We start from the raw sequence: 22,981 nt of genomic DNA, 5'->3' as shown, positions 1-22,981 counted from the left end.
GTGGCAAGTGAGACATGACTGATGAGCTGCCTGAGCAATAAACAAGTTCCATAAAATGTAAAAAGACCTAGAGGAAATCTTGCACATCATTGAGCTGATTCTTGGTAGAGCATCAGGGGGAAACCACGCATGAGAGTTGTACAGAACAAGAAGATTGTGATCTTCATAGAGCAAGACAATACAATGAGATCACAGATATATTAAATAGTAAAGTCCACATTCACTGCAGCAAATCAATACATGATAAGTAAAAGACTTCAATAGGATTTCTAACTAAATCAAAAGATTATAGATTCTATGACAGAAGGGACACTGAAAATCATCCAATTCAACTCCCTCATCTTATAGATAAAGAAACTGAAGTCCAGAGAGATTGTGTCAAGAGTAAACAATAAATTTCCTGCCTTTCCCCTCTCCGATCCATCCTTTTATACAAATTGATGATCTTATCTAAATTTATGTTCATATCTAAAACATAGAGATGATCATGTCTTATCATCATTCCACAATCAAATGTTGTTGTTTAGTCATTTCCAATCCTTTATGACCCCATTTAGGGTTTTCTTAGCAAACATACTGGCTGGAGTGACTCTCCATTTTCTTCTCCAATTTATTTTATAAATGAAGAAACTGAGGTAAATAGGTTAAAGTAACTTGTCCAAGATTACACAGTTAGTAAGTGTCTGAGACTAGGAACAGCTAGGTGGTACAATAGATAGAGCACTGACCCTGGAGTCAAGAGGACCTGAGTTCAAATCCAGCCTCACACACTTGGTATTTACTGGTGATGACTTTGGGCAAGTCACTTAACCTATTCCTCAACACACAAAAAAAAAAAAAAATCAGAGAAAGGATTTGAATTCACAAAGCTAAGCATTCCTAAATCTAAGCTCTGTATTCTATCCACACTGCTACCAAGCATGCCACCACTCAAAAATCTCTATTTGGTTTCTCTTGCCTCAGAAATTAAATATCAAATTTTAAGCCTGGCATTTAAAACCCTTATACCCCCTCATACTTTTTGAGTCTTATTTCATATCACTTCCTTTCATGCACTCTCCCAGTCAGATTGGCCTGCCAGCTATTTCCTGTATGTAACATTTTCCTTTTTTAAACTATTGCAGAAGAATCCTCCTATGTCTGAGCTGCATACCCTCTTCTCCTCTGCTGCATAAAACCCCTAATTTCCTTCAAAGCACAATGTACTACCTTTTATACACAGCCTTCTTTTTAAATTAATTTTATTTTTATTTTCATTTCCATACTTTCCCTCCCTCCAACCTCTCCCCCACCAAGAAAACAAGAAATATGATACTCATTACACATATACAATCATATAAAACATATTTCCACATTTTCCCTCTTCTGAAAACAAACAAAAAAGGCAAGAAAAATAAAGAAAGGAGGAAAAATGCTTCCATCTTCCCTGTGAGTCCATCAGTTCTATCTCTGGAGGTGGATAGCATTTTATATCATGAATCCTTTGGAGCTGACATGCAGCCTTTCTTGATTCCCCCATTTATTCATACTTTCTCTTGAAATAACTCTGTATTTATTTCTCTGATACATATTGGAGCCACCTTCAGAAGAATATAAACTTCTTTGGAAGCAGTAACTATTCTTTGAACATTCAGTGCCTAGCATAATACCTTGCAATAAGAGATAGAGCATGGACCTGTGATTTCACTGATGTAGGGAAATCCCCGGGTGAGAAATTCAGTGAAGAGCAGCACTTTTGAGTCTTAGAGACTCAACTGACTGAACAATGAAAGGTAAAATAACTTGCCTAGGGTCACATAACCAGTTATATGTTAGAAGCAACACCTGAAACCCAAATTTTCCTGATTCCAAGTCTAGTTCTTTATCTACTATGCCATGACTTTCCTCTTATCTTGCCTATAATAGAGGGTTAGTAGTCTTTAGTGATAAAACTGAAAAGAAAATAATGCCAACCTGGACTACCATGAAAAAACTACATTGTCTGCCAATAGGGATGTGGGAAAACTTAGTCTTAATCATATAGTGCCTGCAGTATTACATCCGGGTCTGAAGAACACATCATGGAAAGGATCCTCATAAGGTGAAAAGAATTCATAGGAGGGAACTACCAATTCATACCAGAAAAGGATTGGTTGAAGGAAATGCAAGAGAATCCTCAGAGGGATAGCTGTTCTCAAAACTGAAGGGCTCTCATGTAGGAAAAAAAAAACTTTTAATTGGCCTCAGAGAACACTACCATTGAAGTAGAAATGTCAGAGGCAAATTTAAGATTAAAATAAAGAAAAACTTCCGAACAATAAGAATGGTCCAAAGTGAAATGGGCTGCCTTAGGATTGAATAGGTGCTCCCCCACATTCTATATCTTCAAGCAAATGTTGTTAGAACAATTTATATATTTATAGAGGTATCTACATGGTTCAATATATAGGGCGCTGGGCCCAAAGTTAGGAAATCCTGAGTTCAAATATGGCCTCAGAAACTTACTGGCTATGTAACCTGGAAAGTCACTTAATTTCTCTCTGATTCAGTTTCCTCAAATAAAAAGTGGGGATAATAATAGCATCTGCCTCACAGAATTGTTGTGACAATAAAATGAAAACATATTTGTAAAAAGGTTTTGTGGGGTGGCTAGGTGGCATAGTGGATAAAGCACCGGCCCTGGAGTCAGGAGTACCTGGGTTCAAATCCAGTCTCAGACACTTAATAATTACCTAGCTGTGTGGCCTTGAGCAAGCCACTTAACCCCATTTGCCTTGCAAAAACCTAAAAAAAAGGCTTTGTAAACTTTAAAGAACTTTATAAGGACTAGCTGTCCTTAATGTTATTTATTGTTGTTCTTCTGAGAAATCTTGTTTGGGTATCAATGTCCCTAGAAGACCTCTGAGGTCCCTTCGAAATCTGTGCTTTTGAATTAATATTGAATTAATTGAATTAATATTGAATAAGCTTAATTTAAAGAATCAGAGCCAGGAGCAAAATTTGGGCTCGCATCCTGCTTCTGATCTCCCCCTTCTGTGTGACTCTGGGCAAGTTACTTAACTTCCTAGTACTCTAAGCTAGAGGTATCAAATGCCTGGCTTGTTACTTAGAATCTATGTAATCTTTCCTCCATGATACCTATCTAATAATAATGTGATGAAATTTTGCTGACATGTGTAAAACATTAGTTAAATCCACAAGCACTATATAGGTATATGCACATACCCACAAATGTATATATTTATTATTATTATTATTGTTATTAAAAGTCAAACATGAGTGATATCAATGAAGTTGAAGGAAGGATTAGTTATAAAAAACAGACTTCGAGATACCAAGGTACTAATCTGAAAATGAGATAATTCTGACTAAAGTAAATGTTGGGAAAGATCTGGTGACTTTCTTTCTATTAAAGAAGGCACAGGAGTCACATCCTTAAAGGTTAATGGAACTGTGAAGAGAAACCAAGTTGGACATTGTGGGGAGCTTAGACAAATTCCTAAGCTGATGTTATTCCTTCAGGTTCCAGCTGAGAGTATTTGTTTAATGTTAATTAGTTAGTTGGTACAAAAAGCACAGCCGTTGAAATCTCTTGGGAGTCACGACCTTGTGATTATTGCTGTGTTTTCAAAATTGGACCAATCCATCTTGCCAAGTTCACTTCAGAAGAATCTGTACAGTTGCCCCTGGAAGTGAAGGACAATCAGAGAAGAAAAGTGCAAGGTCTTGAATGCAGAAATCCAAAGTTTGGACTGGGACTTTCATAGTCCTCTAAAAAGTCATTGGTATCTTCAACCTTCTTCTTATCTTACAACCCCACCTCCAGATCTAGGATTTGGGTTGAAAATGGATATATCTCTCTCAGCTGTCTCTGATGTATGTATTTCAGAGTAGTAGTGTTCAAAACACAATGCCAACATTTTGATGGTTCCAGTAAAAATAAAGAAAATAGGTAGAGGGGGTAGCAGGGCCTATTTTGAATTTAACTCAATTTACAATGTCAAAGCTGAGAGGGACATAGGTACCATTTAAGACAACCCTTTCAAATTAGAGATTAGAATATTGACATCCTGGAGATAAAATGATATTCTTGAGGTCACATAAAAATTTTGTGGTAGAAGGTTATAGGGTAGGTGAATTTTCATACCAAAGCAGAAGTTCACATACAATAAGTCATAAGAGCAATGATCAGGATGCTTTTTTCTAAATTAATTTTATTTCAGTAAATAAGCATTTATTTTCTCACCTTCCTGGTCCCCACCCACCCCCCAAGAAAAAACAAAGAGAAAAACAAAACCCTTTAAACAAATATTCAAAATCATGCTAAACAAAGAAGCTGTCTTTTAAAGGGGAGAGAGAAAAATGGATTGGGAAACGGGGTCATCTTGTTTTATGGAGTTGAGATCAGGTAAAGTAGCCACTAGTTGATCTGCCCAGACCTATAGCTAGGAGGTGTAAAGTTAAAGTCTGTTGTTACTCAAATAGGTCTCCTCTCAAAAGACAAGATGTAATTGCTCCTGATATATAGGCTGGTCATGGGGATTGGAGGAAGAAGACTAGGGGACAGCAGAAAGTATAAATCCAGTTCTATAATGCAAATTCAGCTTCAGATGAATCAGGTATATAGAAGAGGGACTAAGGATAGTGCCCCCTTTGGGACTTCTGGCTGATTAAATTGGTACAGCAAAATATATCATCTATGAGCTCCCCAGGTTGATGATGGCACTCTAGCTATATGCTTGCTGATGGCCCCATGATCTTAGCATAGTTTCTGGAACAAAATAGATGCTTAGTAAATGTTTATTGTATTAGATTGGATTAGAGAACCCAAACAATTAAGTATTCCACCTTCATATTCACCATAGCGGAAAAACTAAGTCAAAAAGATATCCCCACCATAGAAGTTCTGCAAATCCTCCAGCACTCCAGTTACCTCTAGACCAGATTTTTTTATACCTCAGGAGATAAGGAAGCCATGCCAGTGGTTCAAGCCTCCTAAAATGGAAACTAGCCTAAGCTAAGTAAAACAAAAGTTATTTCTGCCTTGTTCTTCATCCTTTCAGTCATGTCTAACTCTGTATGACCCTACTTGGGGTTTTCTTGGCAGAGATACTGAAATGATTTGCCATTTCCATCTCCAAATAATTTTACATATGAGGAAATTGAGGCAAACAGAGTTAAATGACTTTCTGAGGGTCACAGATAAATGAATCTTCCTGACTCCAGACCCAGAACTCTAAACACTATGGCATTGCTTTGGTGCCCCAGATGAATTTTAGGCATCATAGGATCTCTCCCTTTTATTTAATAAAGAAACTAAAGGCCAGAGAGAAGAAATTCATGAAAGAACCTAGATCTCTGACATGTCCCCCCCAGGTGTTTTTATTCCTTGCCCTTCTTTCATGACCACAAATTATATCTTTACTACCACTGTGGGTGTCAAGAAGGAATACATGAAAGGGTATGAATGGTTCAATGCAAAACTATGCCCACCAGTGAGGAGGAAAAAAAGACTCTGCATAGGTCTATAAACAGGAGTTGATTTTTTTTTCCTTTGTCATCTTTTGCTTACAAAGAAAACTGCCTAGTTGTCATATTAAAAAAAAATTCAAAAGTAAAGCAATCACCTTTGAAAATAGCAGGTCTAGGGAACATAGAACATATTTTGCAGCAGATGGTGAAATAATTTTCCTTGTTACTTTTATTGCTGTCAAAATGGGTGGAAAGTGAGGGTATTAGGGACAACAGTGATTGTAATTCCAAAGATTTTGTTTTAGGAGTATCTTGTGATTTAAAATAGCTTTGTGCGATGACTGAGAGTAGGTGGAAAAGAGGAGGGAGAACTTAGAATCTAGAGCTTGAAGTATTTGCAGAGATTTTAGAATCACAATCTTTCATTTTACATATAAGGAAAGGTTGCATTATCTTGAACAGGATCACACAGGTAGTGGGTAGTAGAACTGGGATTTAAACCCAAGTCTTTTGACTCCAAGTTCAGAATTTTTGCTATTATGCTGAGATTGACTAGGGGATTAATTACCTGACAACTTAAAATTTAGTGAGAAAAATTAGAATGAAATTCATTATTAATGAATTATTGTTAATATTATTATTAAATTATAATAACATCAGTGATGTTCCTAAATGATGATAGTTATTAGTATTGCTATTGATCATTAGTAGTAGTAATAACTAGGACACTAGAGGTAATTTGACTGAATAGAGACTGGTTTCAGAGTCAGGAAGAGCTGTGGACAAAGATGGACTGACTGGCTGTGTGATGATGGACAAATCAAGTATTTTGGGCAATTCAAAAAGATTAAGAGAATATATGGGGTAGAGGAGTTCTCTACCTATAAAAATCACATGAACCATCAAAATAATAGCAAAACAACTAAGATATAAAATGAGTCCAAAGGAAAACTGTATACTCAAATTTACATTGTTTATAAGGTACTTCATAAATTTAACTCATTTCACCTTGGCAATAAACCTGAGGTAGAAACTATAGGTACTGCCTTTTCCCCTCACCCTAAAGGATTTAGGAGATGATGTTTTTTGGTCTTTTATCACTTACTCAGGTGGAAACAGGAGGAATCATCAGGAAATGACAAGAGATTGAAGAAAGAGTGGATACAGAACATCAGTTTAATTTCTGTTCCTAACATATAGGATGACCTACTCTCTCTAGTCATTTGCAAACAATGAAAAGGAAATCTCAAACCTATATCCCTTTTAAAAAAGTGTTGGAAGGAAAACAGACATTGTTATTGAACTCATTTCAATGAATGCTTTTGGAACATAAATTACACACAAGATAAGGTAGCTAAAGATGCTGTTAGAGATCTGTGATTTCTAGGTCGTCCTTCCCACCTATTAACAAAAATCACAATCCTTTCATGTGTCACCCTAATCAAAACATTTCACTACCTTGTGGCTAATCAACCCTTAATAATGTGCTCAGGGGCAGCTAAGTGGTGCAGTGGAAAGAGTACCAGCCCTGGATTGAGGAGAAACTGAGTTCAAATCTGACCTCAGACATTTAATACTTACTTAGTTGTTTGACATTAGGCAAGTAATGTAACCCCATTGTCTTGCAAAAGACAAACAAACAAACAAATTAATTAATTAAATAACATGCTCAGCACTTGTCTCAGTCTCCCAGGTATATAAGGACTAATGGAAGCTTCCATCCAGACCAGGGACCAGAGCTCTCCCCAAATTTGGTAGAGATATGAGGAGGAGAAATAAAATTGAATTCCAGATGTTTTGTTTTGTTTTCTATTGGAGATTTTCATAGATATATGGAACTTGAAATAAGGAAACTTCTGCTGACACAGGTTAGCATCTTCTCTGCAATTTAGAGGATTGGAGGGTTGTCTCAGCCAGAGGTGGCAAAAATATGGGTACAACACTCACTGGTGCAGCCAGAACTTGATTAAAATGGATTTGGGAAATATTTATCAAAATAAATAAAACAAGGGTAATATGAATATGCAGTTTTCTAAGTCAATATGCAGCTAGCACAGATCATTATGAATGGTTTAATGGCCCTAATTTCTATTTGAGTTTGACACTACTAGGCTAGGTCACTGAGAGGTGTGTGTCAGAGTTGGGACTGAGACACTCCATCTCCTTGTCTTCCTGACTCCCTTACACAGTGCAGCCTCTCCTTTTGTCTGTAAACACTAGTAAATGATTCACTCTCCAGGTTTAAAAATAAATAAGAATTTTTAGGTCTTTTTTTAACCTGGGATATGACACTTTCTCAGTTGTTAGATACAGTCTAAGCCATGGGATCACTTTGGTGCATCACTGAGAGTGACTTACTAGGTAGTGATTTCTCTCTGGTCAGCTTCAGCATTCATGCTCTGGTAGATTGGATATCAGCAACAGAAGGGATGGTTCTGCTCCCAAGGACCTTCAAGTTTAGTTGGAGAGACAAGAATTTCATAAAAATTGCATGATAGAGTAGAAAGAGTGATATTTTTGAATCTGTTCCTGTGTGATATTGGGCAAGTCTCCTAAATTCTCTATGCCTCAGTTTTCCTATCTGTAAAATTAATAGATTGGACTTAGAGAGCCTTTCCAAATCAAAATCCTCTAATCCTATGATGGTACTTAGCTTGGCTGGACATTAAACAGCAGTCTGTCACCAAGACTGTACTTGAAACTTGCCAACTTGGTAGGACCAGTCTATATTTGCACACCACTGACATATGCTTTGAGAACCTAGAAGCTCCTCTGCTTCATGACGAGGTAATGAAAAAGACATCAATAAAAGAGGGTACAGAGCAAAATATTGTGTATCAAGAGGAAATCAATGTAACTATAATAATAGAAAGAATCTTGGCTAGCACACCACAAGAAAAGGAAGCACTGAGCCATTTACCATTCTCTCTGTCTCTCTCTGTCTATCTCTTCCTCTCCCTGTCTCTCTCTGTGTCTCTGTGTCTGTCTATCTCTCTCTATCTCTGTCTCTGTCTGTGTCTCTGTTGTCTCTGTTGTCTCTCTCTCTCTTCTCTCTCTCTCTCTCTCTCTCTCTCTCTCTCTCTCTCTCTCTCTCTCTCTCCACAGAATGACCCCTTATTCCTTAGAGTTAGGAAAGCATGAAATTCATCCCATAGTTGGAAGTAGAAAAGAGCAAAAGACCATATTGGATACTATACCTTCAGTCTGCACTCCATTCATACTCTGCCTACTGAGTTTATTGTCTTCAGAGATCCTAATTTAGAGTACTTCCGTGATGTCTTCTTTCATTTCAGGTTTTTTCCTACAAATGGACATAGTTCTCTCCCAAAGAAATGATGCTTTGAAGTTCCCAGTGGGGCCATCGTTGAATGCAGAAGTAATTTTGGCAAAACATGAACTGAAAGGAGACAGCATGGTTCAGTGTCAAAGCAATGCCTCTGGAGTCAGAGACCTGAGTTCAAATCCTCCCCTTAACAGGATCTGCATGTTCTTGGATGGAGGGTGGGCTGGGGGTGGAGGGTGGGGAAGCAAGTCACTTAACCTCCCTGAGCCTCAATTTCTTCATCTGGAAAATAAGAGGGTGAGACTAGTTGCTCTCTGAAATCTCTTCCAGACCTAAATCTATGCTAGGCAAAATAAATGAAATAACACTTACTCCTCAGTCCCCTCCATAATACTTAACTGATGACCCTTATAAGAATGACAAGTGATGCTCAGGAATTAAGCAATCCTTTTGTTAATCATTCATCATTACTCCCTTATCACTAGCTTTGCCTTCGAAAGGTCAGTAATGTTTCCTCAGAGTCATTTATCAGGAAGGATTCAAATATGCAAGTATCATCAGCTGAAACTATTTTTCTGGATCAACAATAATACCCAAAGCCTAGGGCTTTGCTCGTTAGGATGAAATGGTTTTTAATGAGCCACCCTAAATGGACATTTAATTTAAGTATAATAAAGCATCTATTATATTTAAAAAGACATGATACCTCTGGTATCTGCCTTAATTTAGGACTCACCAGATGCCCCCTTTCTGGCCCAAAATCCTCTGCCTACTCACTCTCTCACATATTTGATTGTTCAAGCTTAAAGTGAAAAAAACAAAGCCTAACAAGATGTGTCTTTAATAGCCCATTCAACGAAAATAGATGGAAACAGTTGATTTTGGAGGGTTTGGAGGAAGACAAGCACCCTGATACTATGCAGGTGGAATTGTGAATTGGTCCTACCATTCTGAACAATGTGGGATCATAACTTATAACTCTAGAGGAATTGAAGGGTCTATCTGGTCCAAACTTCTCATTTTGTAATTCAAAAACTGAAACCTAGGGAAAGTAATTTGCCCAAGGCCATACAAATCACAAATGTGCTAGGTAATAATAATAATTACAATAATAACAGCTAGCATTTATTTTTATGAAGTTTTAGGTTTAAAAAATCTTTACAAATTTATTCTCATTTTTATCCTCAGAACAATCCAGGGAAGTGGGTGCCAGAGCCAGATCTTCCTCATGTTGCCTCCTTGACAATAATTTGAAATTATGCAAGAAAGGTCATTAACTACTCATTCTCTTTGCCCCTAGGATCCCATTGCTAATCATGTTCTTCAAGATACATATGTGTGTGTGTGTGTTTGTAGTATTTGTATATTTAGAGGTCAAAGAGAGACGGGTAATATACATATATCCAAATATACATGGTTAGTTCTATTTAAATGCTTTTCTTTTTCAAAAAGGCAGATTTTTTTGGAGAGGAATATGAGTAAAGAGGACCCTGGAAAGTACAACTAACCAAATACACCAATAAGGCTTTTAAAAGGGCTTTTTTAAAACACATTATACAACTTATTCCTCTGGAGTTGTTTATTAGGTATGCATCCTGGACGATTATAACCAACCTACAAATGAGTTTCTGAAGCTTATGAACTTGGAATAAAAACAACAGCAACAATAATAACCTTCAAATAACTAAAACACAGTCTGGTTAGTTGTTTTTTCCTGAAAACGAAAAGTCCATTCGCAAAGCACAATCAAGTACTTACTGCAACCACTATCCTGGAGAGGGTACAGAGTGACCTGGTCCTGTCTTTCGTCCTGTTAAATAGCTTTAGGCATGGTACACTTTGGAGAAGAAAGCAGTTTGCAGAAACACATGAATTAGGTACCATATCACTACATTTCTCAGGATTAACTTTTTCTTTTATTTTCCACATTTCTTCTGTTCACTATAATGGTTTCCCTTTTTCTGGATTTTTTTCCTGTCTTTCCTATTATAACTCTTTCACATGCTATTCCTTGAGTAAGCTCAACTATGTTTTCCACTCAATAAGATACTAATTTATGATATCTGGAGCTCCTCCAATAATTAGGAAGTATTAAAAATTTGGCCCTTCATAAGCAAAAGTGACTTAAATTGTCACTACCCTAAATTGTGTTGTAAGGACACCTAAACCCAGACTGTCCCTCTTATGGCCAATAGCATCTGCTGACCCAGAATTTAAAGATGGGGTGAGGAAGAGGTGGGGAGGTGAATAGTTGGTATAGTTGGTCCCACAGAGGAGCAGGAATGCATAACTGGCCAAAGAAAAGAGGGAAGATTCTTAGTCCAACCCCTCCCCCAATTCCTACCCCAACCAAACCTCACTCTCATGTTCTCTATATAGTTCACCTCTCAAGGAGGTAGCAATTTAGTTACCAGTTTAGTTATACAAATTTTCTTTTTTCTTAGGTCTGTGACATGACTTGCTCAGACACTATAACTTCCTCAGATTTCTTTACTTAGAATGCCTTCCATCCATTTTTGACCCCTTATTCTATCTTTCCTGATCAAATGAATAAGGCACTTTGCAAACCTTGCCATGCTATTGCAATGCTGATTATTTATATGATTGTCTTTCATGGAGTTCAAATGGAAATAATCCTGAGACAGATGACTAAACTGCTATTATTATTATTTTATATTTAAGGTTCTGTGGACTACTGCACAAATGGATAAAGTGACTACTCTTTTTTAATAATTGAATAAGTGTATGTGAATATAAGATCATCTTCTACAGATTCAGCTAACAGCAGCATCTTTTGACCCATCCAGTAGGACATAGGATGATAAGAATGATTTGTAATTCATCTTGTTCCTGTAAGGTTTTGACTTATTTGGCTCTTTCTATATTTTGAAAGTTTCTTTTTCCATGTTTTGGAAATGATGATTACTTGAACAGTGTCATCCCTTTTAAATTTGTCCACCTCTTAAACTTGTATATATTAATGTCTAATCTGGCAACACATATGCATAGATAATCAGAACTCATTGTTTCATTGTATATGATATAGAAACATACAGACATATATTTCTAGATGGTATAAAGATAGAAAGAGAGAGAGAAATGAATATGGACAAACAGATGATACAGATAAAATTTAGATATAGACATTATATGGAGAGACACTAATATATATAATGCTATATTTGTGCTATTGTGTCTTTATTCATATATGTGTGATACCTACACACACATATATATTCTGATATTCTAAATCAGAGATATTACTGGGCTATAAAATTAGATCTGAATCATATTAAAATGTAATTGAAAAGTTTAACAAATAAAAATAAATTTTAACACAGATCAATTTAGTTTAGAGTTTCTAAGTCAATATGTAGTCTGCAGAGTCTTACATCACTGACCTAAATCAATCACCTGTTTGTAATGAATAGTATGTTTCATCACCAATCAGCTACTATAAATGTTGTTCTTAAGTTTTTTATGGAGTATTGTCATGTCTAGGTGATTTGGAAAACAATTTTATTGGTGATGATAGTATAGTTCCAATAGAGTTTGTTGGCTGAGTTCTAAAAGATATTTTGAGGTCTGTACCTATAGCAAGGAAATTTTTCACCTTTCAGATTATGAAAGACAATAAATTTTTGATGTTTAATTCTAACCCCCCACCATCATATCTTACTGGGTATTCTATAGTTGCTAATTTTTTATAGACTATAATAGTTCTGTTTTTTCCCATAATCTACTTTGATTACCAAGTCCAGGCTACTTAAGGATTATCCTTTAATAATTTCTGGTACAGTGACTTAATTTTAAATTATCTTTATAAATCTCTCCATTTATTTCTACAAAAAAATTCCATATGAATTTATTCATGCATTTATTTGTTGTTTCTTTGTTAACAATTGTTGACTTGCTTCATGCAGATTCTTTGTGTCATCATTTCATTTTTCCCATTTTTGATTGTATATCATCATCTATTTAATGGCATTCAGACAAAAATGTTCCTGGGATAAGTTACTATACCATTAAGATTCTTTTCTATTCACTGTTTATGGACTTATACATAAATGAGAAAAATAGCTGCTTTTGTAATTGAAAAATATTGGAGATATAAGCTTTACTACAACCCTCATAGCAGACAAGTCAAAAGCATGACATGTCTCTCATCTTGTTCCTATGTTATTATGGCAATATGCCAAAGAGTATTAGATTTAGAGTTAGGAAGACTATCAGTTCAAATTCTCCTTCAGGAATGCTAACTATGTGACCACAGGAAAGTCATTTAATTCCTCAGTACCCTAGGCAGCTATCTTAGTACATAAATTAAAAATAAAGTAAGTCTCCCAACTGTACTGTCTTGTAACATTACAAACTCTGTTATCTAACATCAATTGGTCCTTCACTGTAACAAGGCAATTCTTTTATTCCTCCCTAATAGATTCTTGATCTCACACTGCATAGAAGATATTCAAAACTTTATCCTCCCTCCTCATTTCCCATACGTCTTCTATTATATAGTCCCCTCAACCTCCCAGAAACTGAGAACCTTGTCTTTTACTTTATTGAGAAAATTTGTCATTCAGTCTTAGTTCTTTCATCTCTCTTTCTCCTCATCCCCATTCTTTTTTCCTTTTCCCTAGAGTCTGACAGAGTGGTGGCTCTTCTTATTTCTTTATATGTGCCCTTGATTCCATCTATTCTAGTCCTCTGAAGGAAACTGAAACCTTATTCCCTCCCTCCCTCCCTCCCTCTATTTTTAAAAAGTATTCTTATTTTCAGTTCCAAATTCACATCTTCCCTCCACCCCATCCCTTACCAAATTTTAGGACAAGAAATATACCCACTATACATACGAAGTAATTTAAGACATTGCTTCCCAAAATATAAGGGATATAAAGAAAGGAAATAGAAATATGCTTCACTCTGAAATCATCAATTTTCTAGAATGTTTGGACTAGTTAACAGCTCTTGCAAGAGAACATTGATGTGCCTATTTTCCCACATTCCATCAAGCATTAGCCATTTTTCTTTTCTTGTCATCTTAGACAATCTGATGGGTGTGAAGTGATGCATCAGGATTGTTTTAATATGCATTTTTATAATTATTAGTGATTTAGAACATTTTTCTTATGACTTGATTGCTTCAATTTCTTCCTCTGAAAACTTCTGGTTCACATCCTTTGACCATTTGTCAATTGAGGAATGACTTTGTTTTTATAAATTTGGCTCTTTATATATATTCTCTATATATTTGAAAAATGAGACATTTATCACAAATATTTCTAGTTTCCTGGGGTTTTTTTTTTGAATTTTGGATGCATTGCTTTTATTTGCACAAAAACGTTCTTCATGCTCTCTCTTGATGACCTCATAAACTCCTATAGGGTAACTATCAACTCTATGTAGATGACTTATAGCTCTATATATCTAGCTTAATCCTCTCCCCAAAAATGTCCCAGAGACATCTCAAACTCATCATATCCAAACATGAACTAATAAACTCATTAATTTTCCTAAAAACCTTCCCTTCTTCTAAATTTTACTATATCTGTTAAAATAACCACCATTCTGGCATTGTCTCACATTAATAATTTTGGCATTAACCTTGACTCCTCATTCTCACTCTCCCCACATAGTCAATCAGTTGCTATATCCTGTTGTCTGTACTCCCCATGACATCTCTTACATCTAGTCCCCTCTTACTACTCACAGATCTCCAACTTTAGTTCAGGCTCTCAATACTTCTGACTTAGACTATTAAATCAGCCTCCTCACTTATCTTCCTGTCTCAAATCTACTCCAGGAATCTGTTGTCAGTGATTTTTCTTAATTGTAGATTTGATTGACTGTATCACTTCTTTTTAACATATTTAATAGTATTTTTTTTCCAATTACATGTAAAGACAATTCTCAGCATTCATTTTCTGAAAGATTTTGAGTTTCAAATTTTTCTCCCAATCTCTCTCTTTTCCTCCTCTCCAAAATGACATGCAGTCTGATATGTTATACATGTGCAATCATGTAAAACATATTTCTACATCAGTCATGTTGTGGAAGAAGAAAAAGAACAACATACACAAAAAAACACCAGGCAGGAAAAAAAAAACAATAAAAAGTGAATAGGGATGCTTCAATCTGCATTCAGATTTTATCAGTCCTTTCTCTGGATATGGATAGCATTTCCAGCCTGTGTCTTTTAGAATTGTCTTGATTCATTGTATTGCTGAGTAGAGCTAAGTCAATCATGGTTGTTCATCACACAGTCTTAATGTTGCTGTGAACAATGTCCTGATTCTGCTTTCTTCACTCAGCATCATTTTGCTGAAAGGTAAAAATATTGGGACATGGTGGTCTAGTTTCAGGTTTGAAAATGTGTGAACTAATTCATGAAGGACCAGCTCTAGACTCAGAAATATTTGGGGTAAAAGAGGTTTATTTACATATTATTTAGTTGACAGAACTAAGGGAGAAAGAAAATAAAGGCAGTGAGTGTCCTATTCCCCTAAGGAGATGAGCATCATGATGATGTTTTGTCCTTCCTTCTTCAAGAAGATCATGATGCCATGGCAAGCAAGTAAATTGGATTTGAGTGAGGGGGATACTATGCTAAGTCACCAGCCTCACTTTCTCCTCCAGAGACATCTGTGTCCAGTGACCAGATATGAATCAGGATGACTGGAGATGGCCCTGGATGCGAGGCAATCGGGGTTAAGTGACTTGCCCAAGATCACATGATTAGTAAGTGTTAAGTGTCTGAAGCTGGATTTGAACTCTTATCTCCTGACTCCAAAGCTAGTGCTCTATCCACTGTGCCACCTAGCTGCAAGAAAGAAAATAAATATAGTAAGAGTAGTAGGGTTTAAGCAGTAAAGAAGGAAAGTAAAGGGCAGTTACAAAGTGTTGAAAATGGGCTAATCCTAGGGGATCCTCAGCACACAAGAGGTATAGGAGCATTAGAGTTTTGGGGGGGATCACACTTCCCAAGAGCAGGCTACCTTCCCAAAGGGAGACCACAGCTCAAATGAGGAGGGGGTGAGCTTTTGAAGGGGCAGGAAGATAATGTAATTAGAGATATGTAGATGAGAGGTGTAGCTCAAAGAACAAAAATGAAATAAATAAGAATGTGTAGATCAGGACTTATATGAGAGGCAATGGTGTCTATAAAGTAGACAAGGGGATACAAATATAAGCAGGTTACATAGCCTCGACAGTGGGATGGAAGTATGAGCATAAAATGGTTTCTATAGCTCCAGAACAAAGGAAGGGCTATAGACTGGTCTTAGTTTCAATGGGGTAGCTAGATGGCACAGTAGGTAGAATGCCAACCCTGAAGTTAGGCAGACCTGATTAAAATCTGTTCTCAGACACTTTCTAACTGTGCAACCTTAGACAAGTCACTTAACCCTCATTGCCTCACATCCAGGTTATCTCCAATCTCTCTGATTCATATCTAGTCACTGGATACAGATGGATCCGGAGGAGAAAGTGAGGCCGGTGACTTAGTACAGCAGCCCATTCATTCAAAATCCAATTCATGTGCCTGTCATAGTATCACTTCCCTGATGTCATGGTCTTCTTTGAGAAAGGACAAAACATCATCATCATCAAATACTTTCAATATTCTTGTGCAATAGGATGGAGATCAGTTTTAATGTTAACCTCAAAAAGAAAAAAAAAGATAAAATAGGTTAACTATTCGACATGTTGAATGCAGAGGTAATGGATTAATTATAGAACATTTCTGTGGAATATCTCTTCTAAACAAATTCATTTTAGTCTTTCAAGGTTTTTCTGAATTTTACCTATTCATCATTTCTTACAGCACTATAGCATTTCATTACATTTCTATATCTTAACTTGTTAGGCCATTCCATTTCTTTTCTACCATAAAAAGAGCTGCTATAAAGATTTCTGTACATGTAGGTCATTTTCCCTTTTTATGATCTTTTTGGGATACAGACTTAGTTGTGGCACTGCTAGATCACAGTTTGATTACTCTTTAGGCATAGTTCCAAATTGCTCTCCAGAATGATTAGATCAGTACACAACTCCAACAACAATATATTAATGTTCCAATTTTCCTACATCTTCTCCAACATTTATTATTGTTCATTTTCTGTCATATTAGCCAATCTAATAGGTTTGAGGTGGTACCTCAGAGTTGTTCTAATTAACATTTCTCTAATCAATAGTAATTTAGAGTATTTTTATAAACCTCTAGATAGTTTTGACTTCTCCTGAAAACTACCTGTTCATATCCTTTGATCATTTATCAATTGGGGAATGACTTGTATTCCTAAAAATTTGACTCAGTTCTCTATATATTTAAGAAATGAGGCCTTTATCAGAGACATTTACTATAAAAATTTAATTTCTAGCTTTCTTTTTTCCTTCTACTCAGTAAACAACTCCTGTGACTCATTGTTGCTAGAATTTCATTTGTTTAGTTTTTAAAGTCCTTTACAACATAACATAGCCCTCTTTCCAAATTCATCGGATGTTAATTTCCCTCTTGCATTCTGTGGTCCGGTAAAATAGGACCTTCACATAAGATGCTTCATCCCCCATTTCCATACATTTCTCTTGATTCCCCTCCAATCTTACAATTTGTTCCCTTTTTACCTCTTTCTCAGAGAATCCCTCTCACATCAGAATGATGCAAATATACCACCTAGTTTTTACAGTTCTCCCAAACTATCTGTATTGGTAGAGAGAATTTCCTCACATGAGAGTTCCCTGTGCCAGTGAAATCACAGGCAGGCTATTTCCCTATACACATATATATGTATTTGTCTTCTTTCCCCTTAGAGTATAAGCTCTTTGCAGGCTGTTCCATTCATTGTATTTGTAGCCTCAATAAAGCAGACACAGTGCCTGACACATGGTTGATGCTCAACTAATGTTTGTTGATTTTTAAACATTAATATTTATAAAAATAAATAATTAATATTATGCTATAAGAAATGATGAACAGGTAAATTTCATAAAAATCTTGAAATACTAACCTGAACTTATGTAGAGGAAATATTGGACAGAGAATTATGTTCTGTAATTAATTATAGATAAGTTGCCCATAGGTTTTCTCATTGGAAGTATGAAACCATAGCTTTGGACACCACCCCTTCCTCCCCACTGTCATTATTACTATCCACAGCATAGATTATAAACATTCAACATCTCCTTCAATTTGTACCTTCAATCACATTTTCTCTGGTCTCTTGTTTTGTTGTATCTCTGCTGTGTGCTTGGATTTCTACTCTATACTGTAGTTATTTGTGTCATATCTTATTTCCCCTATAAGAATATGAGTTCCATCCACTACATAGATGTGTATTTGTCTACCCCCCACAGTGACTTGCCCAGATACCTGCACATAGTAGGTTCAGAATAAATATTTATGGAATGAATGGAATGGAGATTCTGGAGAACTCCATCCCAATCTTGCCTCACTGGATTTTGTTTTACAACGGCAAATGAGAGATGACAAAGCCTCCCCTTTGTGATATTAATGCTGATTCTTGCAGCCTAGGTGGCAAAATGACAGGACATAACACTTAAATCGGCTTCTCAGGAATGCAGCAGTTTGGTATCAAAGGCACAGTGTTGGAGGGGCTCCCTTCAGAAATGCTAACCCCTAAGATTGCTTTGGAGGGAAGAGGCTTTTATGTCTCTTCAGATGTAGCATCCCTGTCAGATTTCAATGTGAAAAATAAAATATTACAGAGGTGTTGACAGGCTGGTTAAAAATAGCCCCATCTATTAAAAGGTGAAAACATGGCGTGAAACACAGGAGCCTGCCACTTTCTATTCAGTTGCAACCCAGCTGGGGAGAAAGCTTTTAGGAGATGTTTCCTTCAGTCACCATAGAAAGAGGTTGCTCCAAAGTGAAAAATCTCATTTTTCATGAGTATGACCAAAAAAACAGGGCAACTAGGTATCACAGTGGATAGAGTACAAGGTTAGTTGTCAAAAAGACCTAAGTTCAAATTTGGCCTCAGACACTTTCTTAGCTGTGTGACCCTGGACAAGTCACCTAACCCTGGTCACCTCAGTTTCCTCATATGTAAAATGAACTAGAGAAGAAAATAGCAAACCATTCCAGTATCTTTGTCAAGAAAACCCCAAATGGGTCACAAAGAGTCAGATAGGATGGAAACAACTGAACAATAACAACAACTCCCTTCGTTTAAATATCTCCATTGATGGAGAATTCCCTCTCCATCCTGCCATTGGGAGCCCAGACACACAGAGAAATGTTAACTTCCTATGTTTAAGATGCCAGCTTATTTTCAGTCCCATTACCTTGACACATCAATTTTTAAATCAAGGGATCTCACTTTCCAAATGAGCCTTCTTTTATTAGGTGCCATCTCTGGCTTTTAAAAAGTAGAATTAATTCTAAATATGTGCCATAAACATAGATCGATTACTTTATTAGCACTTTAATAGTCATGTTTCTTCATGGAAAAACTCTGTCATCACTTCCACTGACATAAAAAGACATCCATGATTCCCTAAGATGGAGCCAATAAAGGTGTAAATTTGTGAAAAGAGGCTATTTAATGGTAATTCATTATATATAGACTCACAAATTGTAGAAGCAGAAATAGAATTAAATCTCTTGAGACTTGACATCTTATTTGCAAGATAAAAGTCGATGACCAAAGAGGGCTTGGGGGCTGATGAATAATTCCAGATTTTATGTGGTCCATCTGAGGTTCAGATAATAGTCAGTTCTGATATGCTCCTCCTCAAAGTTTTAAACTGACAAGTCATCTTCAACTTCTAAGTGTCATTTCCAATCCACCTTCTTAGGGTAGGTCCTTTATTTAGCTTACGCTTGATGTAGAGCCCGCAGTAACTTCTGGTCCTAAAGATACATCACTCAATCATTAAACTTTTATCTGTTTAGATGGAGATCATGGAGTGGCTCTTTCACTCTGTTCTCTCTTAGCACAAACTTTACATAATAAACCCCATTCTAATCCACATACTACTTTAACCCAGGTCCAGGCTTGAACTTAAATCTGGTACTAGTGCCCTACTAAATGGATTGAATTATGATTGACAATGGTGATAGTATTAGACTGTAACTCCCCAAGAGCAAAGAACATGTCTTATTCAAATTTTGTATCTCTCTCTAATTCCCAGCAGAGACCCCTACGCAAAAATCATTGGACAACTAATGGGGTAATATAAGATCATGGGGTCACAGATGCATAGGAATTGAGCTAGAAGGGACTCCCCCCTTTCACAAATGAAGAACCTGAGCCCAAGAGGTTAAGTGATTTGCCTAAGGACACACAGATAGTAACATCAGAGGCAGAATTTAAAGTCACATCTTCTCACTTCAGACTCTAGACTCTTTGTATTGCACCATGACATCAACTATTTGATCAACTTCAGTTCAAGAAATATATGCCTACTATGTGCAGAGCCAAAAAAAGACAGCTATAAAAACAAAGCCTGTCCTTCCTATAAGAAACTAATATCCTACTAAAGGGAGAGAAATCTTGTACATATATAAATACAAAGTGAATATAAAAACCCACAGACTTTAAAAATCGTACCAGGGCCTTTGACAGGGCTATTTGGGTTTAAAAGGTGGTCTCTTAGTAATTCTTACCTCAAATCCCAGCTATTTGTCCACTAGATCTAACTAAACCCTGACATTCAATCTGCAAATCTGTTCAAGGATATTTTTCACCCACTCCAACAATGTATTTTCTTCAAATATTCTCAACTTTAATTTATTCAATGCTGTATACTGTCTCAAGTAAAGGAGACTCACCACTCTAAGGATTTCTGCAACACAACATAGTATGTGAAATAAATATGGAGAAAAAGATTCCCGACTACATAAAGTATATGTAGGTAGATAAAGTTATTTGGATAAACTCCCTCAGTGCTGGAAATTCCTACCATCTATCACTTAGATAACCATAAAAACTCAATATCTAAAAGGGGACTTAGAGGCTCTCTATTCCATGGGTCATCAAACTACAGTCCAAGGAACAAATACAGTCTACTGATTGTTTTGTGTAGCCCACAAGCTAAGAATGGTGTTTACATTGTAAAATAATTTTTAATTTTTAAAATATTTTAAAATGTAAAGACCATTCTTAACTTGCAGGTCATACAAAACAGATGGAAGGCCAGATTTGGTCTGTAGGCTGTAGTTTGCTGACCCCTACTCTAGTTCAACTTCCCAACTCCATCAGGAATCTCCCTTATAACCTAACCAACTAAAATTTAATCAGCTTCTATTTGATCACGTCAAGTTACTAGGAACATGATTTTATGAGTAAACAACTATAATTATTAAGAAATTCTTCCTTGAGCTGAGCCACACCCTGCCTTCTTAGAATTTCTACCTAGTCATCGTTGTTCTTCCCTTTGGAACCACTTTTTTCACCACTCTGCCATAATAACCATCTCAGCCTAGAATTTTATTCCTTTATCGGTTTCCTTCTCTCTCTCTCTCTCTCTCTCTCTCTCTCTCTCTCTCTCTCTCTGAACTTCACTCCTCCCCTGTGACTTCTGGCTACTATCTTAAGGATCATGCCAAGGCTACCCTTGCTTATTCCTTCATTCCTCTCCAGAACCTGCTTCCAATGAACTGGGCCTCCTTTTATGTGGTGTCTTTCCTCCCTAGAGTACACATGTTTCTTGAACACAGGAAATGTCTTTCTTTTTGCTTGTATTTTGTATTCCCACTGCTGACCAGAGTGCTTAAAACCTAGTAAACTTTTATTAAATGCTGGTTGACTGATGTTGAATAAGACTTTTCCAAGTAACAGTATTCAGATACTTGAAGACAGTCTCTCACTTAAGATATTGAAGTATTCTTTTCAAGTACAGGTGTGTCAACATATTAGGGGACACATTAAACCATTCTCTATTATTAGTACCTTATTATGGATTGCTCTATAAGATTATCCAACCAGTCCCTTAACTGGGTTGAACCTGTCCTCTTTAGTAGGGAATCCAGATGGAGAAAAATGTATACAGAGGTGTTCTACCACCTTTATGTCAACCAGGGGTGGACCATGTTGATTCCCTTCTAGTTCTAAGCCCCAGGAAGATTTCTCTCCTCCCCAGGTACCAGAGAGGAACTTCCAAGGGAGAAAGGGAGAGAATTTGAGAGTTAGAGGGAGAAGGAAGAAGGAGCTTTTAATAAAAAAAAATCCCTAGAATATGAACCTAAGCCTATACTTGGAGTCCAGATGTTTAAAAATGAGAAGAAGAGATTAAAGATGAGAGAGTGAAATGACTGCAAGTAAAACTATCAGCAGCCCAAATGTGCAGACTAATTCAATTTCACCATCTCTGCTGCTCTAAAGAGTGCAGATTCAAGAGCCCAGAGGCCCTTCCATAAAAGCAGCAGGAAATGAAGTGCATAAAACAGAACTGCCCGGTTTTCCAATGAAAAATTGTAAATTTCACCAACTTCATCCAAACTCAAACATTCTAGTTACTGCCCTACTAAAATTTCAGCATCTACACTTGTAAGGGAGGATACCACCTGAATTTCGATACTTCATCACTGGGAGGGTGAAGGCATTCACCTAGGTGGGAATAAGGAACAAAAGTCATTCCTCTTGAGAGGATTAAAGGAAACTCTTGAATGTTACTCTCTTGCTCCCATGACCATGACTGAGACTAAAGGTACCATAGTCTAGTGGAAAGTAGTTCACTAGTCTTTCCCATTGGAAAGAAGGAACTCAAAGACTCCAAAATTTCCTAGTTAGAAGGGAGCCTAGAGATATAAACCAACTATTTCATTTTGGCAGATTATGGCATCATGGAATGAGTACTAGTCATGAAATCCAAAAGACTGAGCTTACACCCTAGTTCTAAATCTCATTTGTTCTATGTTCTCAAATAAATCACTTTATCTGGGTTTCCTACATCTATAGAATGGGACCAATGTTACCTGTACTCTCTACTTTCTAGGTTTATTGTGAAGGAAGCAGTTTGTCAGTCTTAAAGCACATATTCCATTATGAATTTATTTATTATTGTTGTTATTATTATTATTTTTTTACAGGTCAAAAAGGTGAGACTTCAGGATGAGAAAGTGACTTTCCTAAGATTTTTCCTCAGGTATAGTCTCAGCTCTGCCACTGGCTCACTGTGTTACTCTGAGCAAGTTATTTCATCCCTAGCTCTCAGGTGAGTCAGTTGTTCAAGTACTGACAATAATATCTGCCTCAAACTGGGCTATTATGAGCCTCAAATGAAAGA

The sequence above is a fragment of the Macrotis lagotis genome, chromosome 1 (genome assembly GCF_037893015.1).
Source record: "Macrotis lagotis isolate mMagLag1 chromosome 1, bilby.v1.9.chrom.fasta, whole genome shotgun sequence".
Lineage (NCBI taxonomy): Eukaryota > Metazoa > Chordata > Mammalia > Peramelemorphia > Peramelidae > Macrotis > Macrotis lagotis.
This window is presented reverse-complemented; position numbering follows the sequence as displayed.